We start from the raw sequence: 15,683 nt of genomic DNA, 5'->3' as shown, positions 1-15,683 counted from the left end.
TCAAAAGAAGACAGAAGGAAGGCCAAGAGACATATAAAAACCTGCTCAAACTCACTAATCATCAGCGAGATGCAAATCAAAACAACAATGTGGTACCATCTTACACATGTCAGAAGGGTTATCATCAACAAATCAACAAACAACAAGTGTTGGCAAGGATGCAGAGAAAAAGGAACTCTTTTGCACTGCTGGTGGGAATGCAGAATTGTGAAGCCACTGTGGAGAACAGTATGGAGTTTCCTCAAAAAACTAAAAATGGAACTCCCATTTGACCCAGTGATCCCACTTCTAGGAATATATCCCAAGAAACTAGAAAGAGGAATCAGAAAGGATATATGCACCCCTATGTTCATAGCAGCACAATTCACCATAGCTAAGATTTGGAAACAGCCTAAGTGCCCATCAGCAGATGAGTGGATTAAAAAACTGTGGTACATCTACACAATGGAATACTACGCTGCGGTAAAAAAGAAGGAGTTCCTACCATTTGCATCAACATGGATGGAGATGGAGAGTATTATGTTAAGTGAAATAAGCCAGGCAGAGAAAGATAAATATCACATGATCTCACTCATTTGTGGAATATAATGAATGGCATAGACTGATGAACAAGAACAGATCCAGTCGAACAGCACGTCATACCTCAGGGAAGGTAAGGAAGGGTGGGGGTAAGGGGTAGAGATCAACCAAGGGACTTGTGTGCATGCATATGAGCCTAATCAATGGACACAGAAAACAAGGGGGTGGGGCGTAAGTGGGGGGTGGGGGGTTATGGGGGAATAAGGACATATGTAAAAAATAAAAATAAGAAAAAAATGAAAAAATTATAATAAAATAAAATAAAAATAAAATATTAAATCAAATCCATACTAGTGGTCACCATAACCTTAAGAGAAATTGTTTCATGTGACAAAGATTTTTAAATGAAACTCTCTGTAGCCTGAAAATTATTTTGGAAGAAAACAAAGAGAAATTTCCTTCAAAAGTCGTAAGGATTGTAATTGAAAGTCAATATATTTGGCCTCATGAACTAAAGTAAGTAATTTGTGTTTTTGCCTCCCTGACAAAGTTTATATAAAGTTACAATAAGAAATTGACAGCCAGTTTGAAATTGAATTGCCATGGCCTAGAGCAAAGAATATCCTTACAGGATATTATTCTACAATGTCATTATAATTTTAGATATTTTACAACAGCATATTGTACAATTATCCCAAACAAATTTACAAACTAATTCTTTGAATGTTTGGCAGCAATTTAAAAAAAAGGACATGAAAGGATTTAATCCTTTTCAGAAGGAATTAAGGTGCTGGGAAGGAACTTGAGCATTCTATATTGGCCACCTCTTGCCTTTTATGCCAAGAGGGACCCTCTTCTCACAATCCAATCGCCCTCAGCTGTTGCCTGAGCTTTCTGTTCATGCTGAGCTTGAAGCCTCGTGGTGGCTGGTACCATGGATCTGTCTCTCGCCCAATCGTGTGAGCTGGGCCCTCCCTGGAGAAGAAACCTGAGTTCCCCGAGATATGAGATCAGTGCTGGGCCCGCGAGCAGGCCAGGGGATCCCAAGGCAGGTGCTGGGTGTGGAGGCCACGGGGGCATAGGCTACCAAGGAGACAGAACTGAACCTCACATCACCCTGCTTGGCCCCGGAGGATGACTGGTTAGCCAGAGACGGGTAAGATTCCTCAGGGAAGTAACAACCTAAGACAGGCACAGTCGCAGAGGGGCCATCAGGAGAGAACTTGGGGATCAACAGAGGTGGGGCACAGACCCTCACCCCCCCAACCTTGCAAGGGCCTGAACCCTCACCCCATGTGAGGGAGGTCTCCTGCCCCCATGGCTGCTTTGCTTCCCACGCCCAGCTCAGATCGGGACACAGGTGACAGACAGTGACTTGGCCCAGCTCAGATTGGGACCCAGGTAACAGACAGAGACTTGGCCAATAGCAGCTGCCCTACATCTCAATCCAGACTAGCACCAGGAATGCTCAGGGTCTATTCAAGAATGCAAATAATCCTTTCCACTAATATTTACAGGGTAAACTAAGATTGTTGGTAGAGTATTAAATTTGACAGTAAAATAATAATCAAGTTTTCAGATTAATCTAAATAGGCTAATTGAAATAAGTGAATATTCAAGAAAATTTAATTGTACTAGACAAAAAGCTATTCCTAAAGTAGTAACTAAAATTTCTACTGGAAGTTCATCTCATGGTAAAATTCCTGAACATGCAAAGAACCTAAAGCAGTCATATTTTTGTGCAAAAAATTAAAATTTAAAGTTATCAAGACTGCATTATAAAATTTACAAAAGCCTCCATTAATCAAAAAAGGGGGGATAGTAGGGTAATATCATGTAAGGAAAAATATCCTATAAGTAAATTACATCTAGAATATTTTTACTTTGCAAAATCAATTTTCATTTGTAATGCTAACAGCAAGACACCCATGCAAAACACACATGGTGTCGAAATAAGACAAAGGAAAATCGTTTGGGCAAAAATAAAAAGGATCCCAAATCAATTATATAGAAAAGATTCCTTTATTAACTTTTGGTCGAGAATATGTTTGTAGATTTTCAGAAAACAACTCCAAGACCATGTGGATTCCTACAACAGAGAGGAATTGACAGGTCTGCTCCAACCTCGAAGACAAGAGGAGAAACAGTCCAGAGATGGAAGACACTGACGATGCCTTACCACGCTAGCAGTCAGCAGCTGTGCATCGCAGCAGGTTGCCTAGGACCAAACCAGAGAGGGTCAGACCTGCATTGCCACCATGTGCCCACCATCCAGATATCATTGCTGACATGTACACATAAGTAACTGTTTGACATTGAAACGGGGACTCAGAACTGTTGGACATTGAAATTGGGACTCAAACATTTTTTGTTATTATATGTTTATTTCTAGTCTGCAGAGGCAAGATTTTTTAAAGCAAAGAAATGGGGAAAAATAGATACAGAGGAAAAGAAGCATTGAACGGACTGTCGAACTACAGTGGGAAGGCAGGGGAGTTTGGTAGGGGTGGGTTGTAAGGGATCAACTGAAGGACTTGTACACATGCATATAAGCATAACCAATGGATAAAAGACACTGGGCGGGGGGGGGCGTGTAAAGGCATGTACTGGGGGGTAGGAGAGGCCAGGGAGAGGTCAATGGGGAAAAAAAAGGAGACATATGTACTACTATTTGTAATACTTCAAACAATTAAAAAAATAAAATTAAATTTAAAAAAAAAGAAAAGAGAATGAGGGCAGAAAATCCTTATAACTGCAATAAAATAAATCATACTTTAGTTTACAGAACACATGAACTATTATATTTTAAAATAAGTAAAACTTTTTAAAGTTAAAAAAATGAAATAAAATAAAACCAAAAAAAAAAAAAAATTCAATGAAACCAATAGATGGTTCTTTGAAAGGATAAACAAAATTGATGAACTGTTAGCCAGATTTGTCAAGAAACAAAGTGGTCTTTCTTGTTGTTTTGTTGATGGTTTCTTTTGTTGTGTGGAAGCCTTTTATTTTGATGTATTCCCATTTGTTTATTTTCTATTTAGTTTCCATTGCCCTAGGAGCTGTATCAGTAAAGATATTGCTATGACAAATGTCTGCTATTTTTTTTTTTTTTTTACCTATGGCTTCTTCTAAGATTTTTATGGTTTCCCCTCTTATGTTTAAGTCCTTTATCCATTTTGAGTTTATTTTTATGTATGGTGTAAGTTGGTGGTATAGTTTCATTTTTTTGCAAGTATCTCTCCATTTATTGAAGAGACTGTCTTGTTTCCATTGTATGCTCTTGCCTCCTTTGTCAAATATTAATTGAGCATACTGGCTTGTGACGATCTCTAGGTTCTCAGTTCTGTTCCACTGGTCTATATGTCTGTTCTTGTGCCAGTCCCAGGCAGTTTTGAGAACAGTTGCTTTGTAGTATAGCTTGATATCTGATATTGTGATCCCTCCAACTTTGTTCTTCTGTCTCAGGATTGCTGCAGCTGTTCTGGGACTTTTTTTCAAAACAACAAGAAAGCCCTGTGCATGGGAGAACATATTTGCCAATGTTATCTCCAATAAGGGTTTAATCTTCAACATTTACAAGGAACTCATACAACTTAACAAAAGGAAGATAAACAATCTAATCAAAAAATGGGCAAAGGACCTAAATAGACACTTTTTGAAAGAGGACAGAAGGAATGCCAAGAAACATATGAAAACATGCTCAAAGTCACTAATCATCCAAGAGATGCAAATCAAAACGACATTGAGGTACCATCTCACACCTGTCCGAATGGCTATCATCAACAAATAAACAAATGACAAGTGCTGGAGAGGATGCGAAGAAATGGAACCCTTCTTCACTGATGGTGGGAATGCAGACTGGTGCAGCCACTGTGGAAAACAGTATGGCGTTTTCTCAAATAACTAAAAATGGAACTCCCATTTGACCCAGTAATACCACTTCTAGGAATATATCCCAAGAAAACAGAAACACCAATCAGAAAGGATATATGCGCCCCTATGTTCATAGCAGCACAATTTACCATAGCTAATATTTGGAAACAGCCTAAATTCCCATAAGCAGATGAGTGGATTATAAAACTGTGGTATATCTACACAATGGAATACTATGCTGCTGTAAAATAGAAGGAATTCTTACCATTTGCAACAGCTTGGATGGATCTGGAGAGGATTATGCTAAGAGAAATAAGTCAGTCAGTGAAAGATAAATACCACATTATCTCACTCATTTATGGATAATAAAGTACATTACAAACTGTTGAACAAAAATAGACAGAGGCAAAGAAGCATCAAACAAACCATCAAATTACAGCGGGAAGGTAGGGGAGGATTGGGGGCGGGGTGTAAGAGATCAACCAAAGGACTTGTATGCATGCATATAAGCATAACCAACAGACGCAAGACACTGTGGACGAGGGGACAAGGGCAAGTGCCCAGGGGTAGGGGTGGCCAGGAGGTGGTCAATGGGGAAAAAAAAGAGACATATGTACTACTATTTGTAATACCTTAAAAAAAAAGAAACAAAAAGATGACCCCAAATAAATAAAATCAGAAACAAAAAGCAGAGAAGTAACCACTGATTCCACAGAAATACAAAGGATTGAAAGAAAATACTATGAACAACTATATACCAACAAGCTGGACAATGTGGATGAAATGGACAAATTCCTAGAATAATACAATCTCCCAAAACTGAATCAGGAAAAATTAGAAAACCTGAATAGGCCAATAACTACTGATGAAATAAAAACTATAATAAAAAATCTCACAGGAAACAAAAGCCCAGGTCCGGACGGCTTCACACGGGAATTTTACTAATCATTCAGAGAAGAACTAACACCTATACTTCTCAAACTGTTCCAAAAAATCCACAAGGAAGGAATACTTCCAAGCTCTTTTCATGAGGCCAGAGTTATCCTAATTCCAAAGCCAGATAAAAACACTACAAAGAAAGAGAATTACAGGCCAATACCCCTGATGAACATAGATGCTAAAATCCTCAACAAAATATTAGCAAATCAGATACAGCAATATATTAAAAATATTATACACCATGATTAAGTTGGATTTATTCTAGGGATGCAAGGCTGGTACAATTTTTACAAATCAATAAACATACATCACAAACAAATTGAAAGACAAAAATCACACAATCATATCAATAGATGCAGAAAAAGCATTCAACAAAATCCAACACCCATTTTTATAAAAACTCTCAGCAAAGTGCGAAAGGAGGGACAATATCTCAAAAAGATAAAGGCCATATATGACAAACCTACAGCGCACATCATACTCAATGGGCAAAAACTAAAACCATTTCCCCTATGAACAGGAACAAGACAGGTATGTGTGCTTTCACCACTCATATTCAACATAGTACTGGAAGTCCTAGCCACAAGGATCAGAGAAGAAGAAGAAATAAAAGGCATCCAAATGGTAAAGGAGGAAGTTACACTCTCATTATTTGCAGATAAAATGATATTGCACATAGAGAACCCTGAATATTCTAGCAAAATACTATTAGGTTTAATATGTGAATTTGGCAATATAACAGGATACAAAACCAACACCCCAAAAAAATGATGTTTTTTTTTATACACCAATAATGAATTCTCAGACAGAGAAACAAAACAAGCAATCCAATTTACCATTGCAACAAAAAATTAAAATACTGAGGAATAAACTTAACCAAGGAGGCAAAAGACTTGCACTTGGAAAACTACAGGACCTTGAAAAAAGAGATAGAAGATATAAACAAGTGGAAGAATATACCGTGTTCATGGATTGGTAGGATCAACATCATTAAAATGTCCATACTACCTTAGGCAATCTACAGATTCAATGCAAAAATCCCTATTAAAATACCAACCACATATTACACAGATCTAGATCACATACTCCAAAAATTTACATGGAACCAAAAAAGACACCGAATAGCTGCAGCAAACTTGAGAAAGAAGTTGGAGGAATAATAATACGATATTTCAAGTTATACTACAAAGCCACCATAATCAAAACAGCCTGGTATAAGCACAAGAACAGGCATATAGATCAATGGAACAGAACAAAGACCCCAGAAATTGACCCAAGCCATTGCACTCAATTAATATTTTACAAAGGAGGCAAGAACATACAATGAAGTCTCTTCAGTAAATGATGTTGGGAAAATTGGACAGATACATGCCAAAAAATGAAACTTGACTACCAACTCATACCATACACAAGAATAAATTCAAAATAGATAAAAGACTTAAATGTAAGTTGTGAAACCATAAAAGTCCTAGAAGAAACAATAAGCAGCAAAATCTCAGACATCTCTCGTAGCAATATGTTTATGGATACATCTCCTAGGGCAGTGGTTCACAACTTTTCTAATGCCACAACCCTTTCCTCCAGTTCCTCATGTTGTGGTGACCCCCAACAATAAAATTATTTTCGTTGCTACTTCATAACTGTAATTTTGCTACTGTTATGAATCATAATGTAAATATCTGTGTTTTCCGATGGTCTTAGGCGACCCTGCTAGCGGTTCTCAACCTGTGGGTCATGACCCACAGGTTGAGAACCGCTGCTGTAGAGCTTAAGACCATCAGAAAACACAGATAATTACATTACGATTCATAACAGTAGCAAAATTACAGTTTTGAAGTAGCAACGAAAATCATTTTTTGGTTGGGGTTCACCACAACATGAGGAACTGTATGAAAGGGTCACGGCATTAGAAAGGTTGAGAACCACTGTCTCTAGGGCAAGAGAAACAACGGAGAAAATCAATGGGACTACATCAAAATAAAAAGCTTCTGCACAGCAAAAGAAACCATCATCTAAACGAAAAGGGAGCCCACTGTATGGGAGAATATATCTGGCTAGGATATATGTGATAAAGGGTTAATATCCAAAATATTAAAGCACTCATACAACTTAACAGAAGGAAGACAAACCCAATTAAAAAAATGTGCAAAGGACCTAAATAGATGCTTCTCCAAAGAGGACATACAGATGGCAAGGACATATGAAAAAAATGCTCAAAATCACTGATCATCAGAGAGATACAAATTAAAATGACAATGAGGTATCACTTCACACCTGTCAGAATTGCTACCATCAACAAATCAATCAATGGGAAGTTCTGGTGAGGATGTGGAGAAAAGGGAATCCTAGTATACTGCTGGGTTAGAATGCAGCCTGTTGCAGCTATTATGGAAAACTGTATGAAGTTTCCTCAAAAAATTAAATATGGAATTGCCATTTGACCCAGTGATCCCACTTCTGGGAATATATCCTAAGAAACCCAAAACACCAATCAAAAAGAATATATGCACCCCTATGTTCATAGCACCACAATTTACAATAGCTAATATCTAGAAACAGCCCAAGTGCCCATCCGTAGATGAGTGGATAAAAAAGCTGTGGTACAATTATACCATGGAGTACTATGGAGCAGTGAAAAATAATAATTTCTTATACTTTCATACTACTTAATCTTAATCTTATTTTCTAGCATGGAGGGACGTGGAGAGTATCATGCTAAGTGAAATAAGTCAGTCAGAAAAAGACAAGTATCACATAATCTCACTCATATGTGGAATCTAAGTAACAAACTGATGAATGAAGTATATCTAGAGACATAGAATCATGGAACAGAGTGCATAATCTCAGCGGGAATGCAGGTTGGATGGGTGGGTGGGAAGTAATCACCCAAGAACTTTGTATGCATTATATGTATGGTCCATGGGCCACAGAGAGTGGGGTGGTAAGGGCCTGGGGTGGGGATTTGGGGCAGGCTGGAGGGAGTTAATGGGGAGAAAAGGGGTACATACACTGAGTGACCAGATTATTGTGATCTCTGAACGCATAATAATCTGGACACTCAATATATATTTATATTAGAGGCCCGGTGCATGAATTCTTGCATGGGTGGGTTCTGGCCAACCTGGCCAGGGGGAGGGGGCATGGGCGGTTAGCCAGCCTGCCTGCTGGTCAAACTCCTGGTCGAGGGGACAATTTGCATATTATCCTTTTATTATATAGGATATACACTGAGTGTCCAGATTATTATGTGTTCAGAGATCATAATAATCTGGACACTCAGTGTATGTAGTACTTTCAACAATAAATAATTAATTAAAAAAGAAACAGGAAGAGGTTATGTTTTAGCAGAAAGCACTTGGTGAGTAGTAGCAAAGGTGTGCCCTACTCAAGCTTGAAGCTGCATGAAGGCACTCCAGAGCCTGGGAGGTAGGAGAGGAGTCCAGAAGGGGAAAGTGGGAGTATTGGTTTGGAAATATTGTCTTCAAATGGTTTTCAACAAAACAAGTATTTCTGGTTCAACTCAGTTAACTAGATTTTTTAAAATAAGTTAACAGACCATTCGTATCTTCATATCTAAAGCAACTTGTACAGATTTAAAAGGAGTTGAAATAAATATTAAGAAAATGAAGAAAAAAATGAAGTCAATGCACAACAGTATGGTGGTTACCAGAGGGAATGGGGGTGGGTTTAGAAAAGGGTTGAGGGGGCCAAATAAATGGTGATGGAACATGATTTGAGTTTGGGTGTTGTGCACACAATGCAATATACAGATCATGTATCACAGAAATGTACACTTAAAACATATAATCTTATTAAACATTGTCATTCCAATAAATTTAATAAAGTAATATAGAGGGAAGTAGTAAAATGATGGATGATAGGAAGGAATGAAGAAAGGGAGGGAGGGTGGGAGAAAATGAGGAAACATTGGAAACTCTGTATCTAACTTATCCATGCCTGAGAAATAGAGATAGAATTACCTTTGTACTCCAGTTATGTGAACCAATAAATTATCATTTTTTGTTTAAAAAAAAAATAAATCAATGCATACCGTTACAAATGTCATGAAATCACAAAAGAAGACAGTGGGAAAAGAAGCAAGAAACATTAATTTATAAGACAGCTAGAAAACAATGAACATAATGGCAATAACCAAGCCATTACCTATCAGTAATTACTTTGAAGGAAAATGGATTAAATTCTTCAATCAAAAGATAATTTCTGCATGAGTAAAAAACAAGATCCAAGGTATGCTCTCTACAAAAATCTCACTTTATCTTTAAAGTCAGAGAGAGACAGAATGAAAGGATGGAAAAGATATTTCAAGTAAATGGTAACTAAAAAAAGCAAGGGTGGAGGGAGACAAAATGGTGGCAGAATAGACGGACGTGTCCTGAGCCTTGTCCCGGAGCAAATAGAGTGAGTGGCTGAAAGGAATAGAATTCAGCCCGAATTGGCGAAGGAGACTCAGCTGGTGATACAGTTTGCAGCCGGGAAGGGCAGAGGTCCCCAGGAGAAAGGTAAAATCAAGGATCTAGGCAGGAGAGTCTGCCAGACCTCTGTGCCCAGAGGGTGAGGGGGAAACCACATGGTGCCAAGCTGCATCCCTGGGGACAGGCAAAGCATCTGACTGTAAAAAAAAGGGTCCACAGGACTGCGGGAGATAGGGATTTCAGACCTTGGATTCTGGATTATGGATCTGAGCTCAGAGGTAGCCCTGAAGGGATGGCCAGACCATGCAGTGCCGGCAAGAGAGGAGCTTGCAGAGACGCAGTCCTTCCCCGCTCTGGGGCCTGTGCCTTTCTTCACTGAACCTAGTTCATAGGACCTTTCGGATACAGACACTTACTCGTGGCTGAGGTGCAGAAGAAGGTGTGGACTTGTGGAATTTGGGGAGGGGAGGCGGTCCAGGAGAGGAGGTAGCGAGTCTGGTGCTGAGTCATACTTGAGCCCAGGTCCTTGGCCGCCATTTTCTCCTGAGAGACAGCCCCTCCCTCCAGTCTCCAGGCAACCAATACAGCCACACCCTGATTCCACCCTGAATGATACAAAGGAATCAGAATAGTCCCTGAGAGTCCACAGGGTCTGGCCTAAGAAGAAACCTTCAGCCCCAGCAACAGGAAACTGAGAAATAGTACAGTACCGACAACTGGGATCATAAGCCAGCCAAAGGAACAACACTTCACTTTTTTCACTTTTATTTTTTTTATTATTTTGATATCCCTTTTTTTCCTCTTTTCTTCTTTTTTTCTTTGTTTTTGTTTGTTGCTTTATTTTCTATTTCTTTTCACATTATTTTCCCATCACTATCTTTTATTTTTATTTGCTATTTTTAATTTTTCATACCATTTGTGAAATCAATTTTTTTGTAAATTTATTATTAGTATTTTATTCTCATTCTCTTTCTTCTTATCCACTTATTCCCTCTCTACTTCCTCAATACTAAATTGAGGTCCTCCCCATATTCATCCAAATCTTAATCTTATTTTCAGTATATAAGCTCAGCCTCTACAGATTCTGCCCCAACCCTCTTTGCTGGGTGTTTGGTGTTTGTATTTTTTAGGTTTATCTATTGGTTCTGTGGCACTTTACATATATATATATATATATATATATATATATATATATATATATATATATATATTCTCCTTTTTCTTCCTTTGTCTTTTATTTCTTATCTTTTTCTCTCTCTTCAATAGCATTTGTGATCTCTTTTCTCTACCCTGACTCTCTTTTCTCAAGTGGTCACTTACATTGGGGTTATTGGTGTTGTGAGTACATTTGTGCTTAGTTCCCTTTGTGTTGTGTCTTGTTGAGGTGAATTTTATCATGTCTGGCCAAGGGGCTTGAGAGCAAGCCACATAACCAGACATCTGGAGAGGAAACTCCATCCACGAATGGATCAGTAACACACCAGAGCCAACTACAGAGGCAGGAAGAATGCGGCAGTGAGGAAGAGAGCATGAGTGAGTGAGTGAGGGAGCAAAAGAGGAGTTTTTGGTCAGGTGGTGTGTGTGTGTGTGTGTGTGTGTGTGTGTGTGTGTGTGTGTGTCACAGTTAGATCCCACAGGACCTTCAGAGGCAGGCTACTCGGGCTCGCCTAACTAGGCAGCTTCTGCTACCATTGCAAACAGTACCGGGAGGCCAGCTTGTCCTCAGAAGCCTAGTCTTTTTGATGGGGAGAGCTGCTGTAACTGGGTGCCCAGCTTCAACTCCACCCAGAGTGCCCTCAGATAACACCTGGGACTCTAAAGCCACCCCTGCCAGGGACCTGCTACCTAGGCTGTGATCCCACAGTCAATGAGGCTCCAGCCACCCTGGGCACAGGCTCCTGTGAGTTCTGAAGCACACTCCCCTCTGACCAGCCCAACGCTTTAGCCCAGAGCACTGCAACCACGTGAACAGCAGACACAGGAGCAGCTCGCTCCTGTCCAAGGAGCATCAGCCCCACGAACAAACCTCCCCGGGCCTAAGAGCAGCAGCTTCATGTGGCCTGTCCCTGTCTAAGGAGCAGCAGCTGTGTGAGCGGCCTGTGACCCTGTCTGAGGAGCAGAAGCCACGTGAGCAGCTCGTCCCATCCGAGGAGCAGCAGTCACACCTGAAACCCACCCACGACTGAGGAGCGGTAGCCGCAAGCAGCTGGCACCGGTCTAAGGAGCAGCAGCTGTGCGCAGCCTGAACCCTGCACCTGTCCAAAGAGCAGCAGCTATGCAAGCAACCTACCCCCATCCAAGGAGCAGCGGCCGCATGAGCAGCCAACCCCCTTCCAAGGAGCAGCAGCCGTGTGAGCAGCCCGCACCTATCCGAAGAGCAGCAGCTGTGTGAGCAGCCGGCCCCCTTCCGAGAAGCAACAGATGCATGAACCGCCTGTCCCCATCCGAGGAGCAACAGATGTGTGAGCAGCCCACCCCCTTCTGAGGAGCAGCAGCCACATGAGCAGCCTGCCACCATTCGAGGAGCAGCAGCCACACAACCAGACTGCCCATGTCCGAGGAGCAGCAGCCCTGTGCAGTCCGCACTGGTATGAGGAGCAGCCCCCACATGCAGCCTGCACCTGTCCAATGAGAAGGAGCCGGATGAGTGTCCCGCCCCTGTCTGAGGAGCAGCAACAGCAAGTGTAGCACACTCCCACCTGAGGAGAAGCAGCCACGCAAGCAGCCCATGCCCCATCCAAGGAGCAGCAGCTGCGCAAGCAGACTGACCCCTGTCCAAGGAGAAGCAGCTGCGAGAACAACAAGCACTCATACGAGAAGCAGCAGCCCTGAAAGCAACCTGCCCCTGTCCAAGAAGCAGCGGCATCATGAGAAGCCCGCCCCATCTGAGGAACAGCAGCAGCACGCAGCCAGACCCCATCTAAAGAGCAGCAGCCACATGAGCAGTCCACCCTTGTTCGAGTAGCAGCAGCCACGTGAGCAGCCTGCCCCCGTCCAAGGAGCAGTGGCTGTGCACAACCTGTCCCCATCCAAGGAGCAACAGCCTCGTAATCAGCCCACCCCCGTCCAAGGAACAGCAGCTGTACAGCAGCTTCCCCACCAGCCAGATGACACACCACTGCTGAGAACAGCACCCACCAGAGGAGCCCCTGCCAATTGAGAAGCAGCTTCTACTGTGACCCCCTGAGGAGCAACCGCAGCCCAAGAAGCCACTGCCACCCAAGGAGCAGCCCCCGCACAACTCGACATCTAGATCAGTTGTTGAGCCCAAAATTGGGTAGACAAAGATACCCCCAAAGGAAAGAAAAGGAGGAATTGCAGAAAAACAGCTAAGTGAAACAGGGGCATCTGATATGTCAGAAAAAGAATTCAGAATAAGGATCATAGAGTTCATAAACTCGATAGAAGAAAAAATCAACACCCTATGTAAGAATCAAGAAGAAATGAAGAGTGATATAGCTGCAGTAAAAAACACCATGGAAAGTTTCAATAGTAGACTAGGAGAAGCGGAGGAATGAATTAGCGAATTAGAAGACAGGGAAGCAAAACACACACAAACTGAATTGCAATTGGAGAAAAAAATTAAAGGACAAGAGGAGAGTGGAAGGGAGCTATGGAACAACATGAAACAAAGCAACATATGAATAATAGGGCTGACAGAACAACAGGAGGAGGAACAAGGGTTAGAAGACCTATTTGAAGAAATAATGTCAGAAAACTTCCCTGATGTGGTGAAGAAAAAAGTCACACAAGCACAGAGAGTCCCAAACAGGATGAACCCGAAAAGACCCACACCAAGACACATCATAATTATGATGGCAAATATTCAGAAGAAAGAGAGAATCTTAAAGGCTGCAAGAGAGAGACAGAAAGTTACATATAAGGGAGATCCCATTAGATTATCAAATGATTTCTCAACAGAAACACATCAGGCCAGATAAGAATTAAAGGAAATTTACAAAGTGATGCAAACCAAGGGAGTGAATCCAAGAATACTCTATTCAGCAAGGCTATCATTCAAAATTGAAGGGGAAATAAGGAGCTTCACAGACAAAAAAAAAAAAGAAAAAAAAACAACTAAGGGAGTTTATCACTTCCAAGCCAGCAATGCAAGAAATGCTAAAGGGACTGGTGTAAAAAGAAGAAATAAAAAGAGAAGAAGGAACACAAAATAAAAATGGCTAAAAACAAGTACCTTTCAATAATAACTTGAAATATAAAAGGACTAAATACTCCAATCAAAAGACATTGAGTGGCAGAATGGATAAAAAAACACAACCCATATATATGATGACTACAAGAGACCCACTTCAGAAAAGGGGACTCACACAGACTGAAAGTGAAGGGATGGAAAAACATCTTTCAGGCATATAGAAATAAAAAAAAAAAGCTGGGGTAGCAGTACTTATTTCTGACAAAATAGACCTCAAAGTAAAGGCAATAAGAAGAGATAAGGAAGGCCACTTCATAATAATAAAGGGATCGATACAACAAGAGGATATAAACCTGGTAAACATATATGCACCCAATGCAGGAACACCCAAATAGATTTAAAAAAAAAACCTGCTGGAAGATATCAAGGGAGAGATCAACAACAAGACAATCATAGCAAGGGACTTTAATACACTACTGACATCACTGGATAAATCCTCTAGACAAAAAAAAAATCAGCAAAGAAACAGCAATTCTAAATGACTCACTAGATCAGATGGACCTAATTGACATCGTCAGAGCATTTCACCCCAAAGCCACGCAATATACATCTCAAATGGAAATGGGACATTTTCAAAAATAGACCACATATTGGGTCACAAGCAAAGTCTCCCCAAACTCAAGAAGATTGAAATCATACCGAGAATTTTCTCAGACCACAATGGCATAATATTGAAATAAACTACAGGGGGAGTGCAAAGATGACAGCTGGCAGAATGGAGGTGAGGGAGAGGAAGTGAGTGAGTGAGGGTATGAAAGGAGAGTCTGTGGATGTGCGTGGTGTGTGTGTGAGTGAGTAAGGGAAAGTTAAATCTCGCAGGAGCATCAGGGGCTGGCAGAAAGGCTCTCCTTGACAAGGTGAGACTACCACCGCTATGGGCACTCCCCATATGGCGGGACTCCAGCACAGAGCCCAAGCCATCTTGAAGGGGAGAAAGGCCTTTTTTAGGAACTCATCAACACCACCAACCAAACAGGCCTTGGAACTGCCCCACGACCCAGCAGCCACTCCAGTCAGAATCCTGCAACACCAGCTGCAAACCCACGGACACTGGGACCTCCACCTCCAAAGGTGCACCGTTTGGCAGCAGTAAGTGCAACCTCCCCCTCCCCAGGGGCAAAATTCCAGATTCGTGAGTTTCCGGATTCATGCGTTTCCAGCCAGATTCGCGTGTTTCCAGCCGCACAGGGCACTCCACTCTGTAGGCAGCGCTTGGGAGCCGCTGAGAGTCCTCGAAGGTGATTCTGCACAGACAAGGATGTGCAGCCCCACAGTAGAAATTCTGAATTCCCTCTTCCTGGATAACTGCCTACATTCACCCCAGCAGCTCAAACGCAGTGCCAGTACCCCTCAGAGTGCATTAGAACTCTGCGGCTGGCAAGCACACCTCCACAGAGGCAAAGTTCCAACAGGCAGGCACCCTGAGCCCATCTACCCACAGGGCCCTAGTGGGAGCCACTGTGAGCTCTCCCTGGGTGCGATCTTGAACAAGCGGGGGTGCACTCCCCCCCAGCAATATAAGTTTTGCATTCACTAATCCTGGATACCAGCCCACAGGCGCTTCAATTGTGCAGCTACACTGCCAGGGCCCTTCAGAGTCCTTCAGTGTGCCTCGCTGGCAAATGTACTGTGGGTGCTCCTGTGAGCCGCCACTGGGAGTAAGTGCCTATCCACCACACGTGCAACAGCAAAAGCTGAGTCTTCCC

The sequence above is a fragment of the Plecotus auritus genome (assembly GCF_963455305.1).
Source record: "Plecotus auritus genome assembly, chromosome: X".
Lineage (NCBI taxonomy): Eukaryota > Metazoa > Chordata > Mammalia > Chiroptera > Vespertilionidae > Plecotus > Plecotus auritus.
This window is presented reverse-complemented; position numbering follows the sequence as displayed.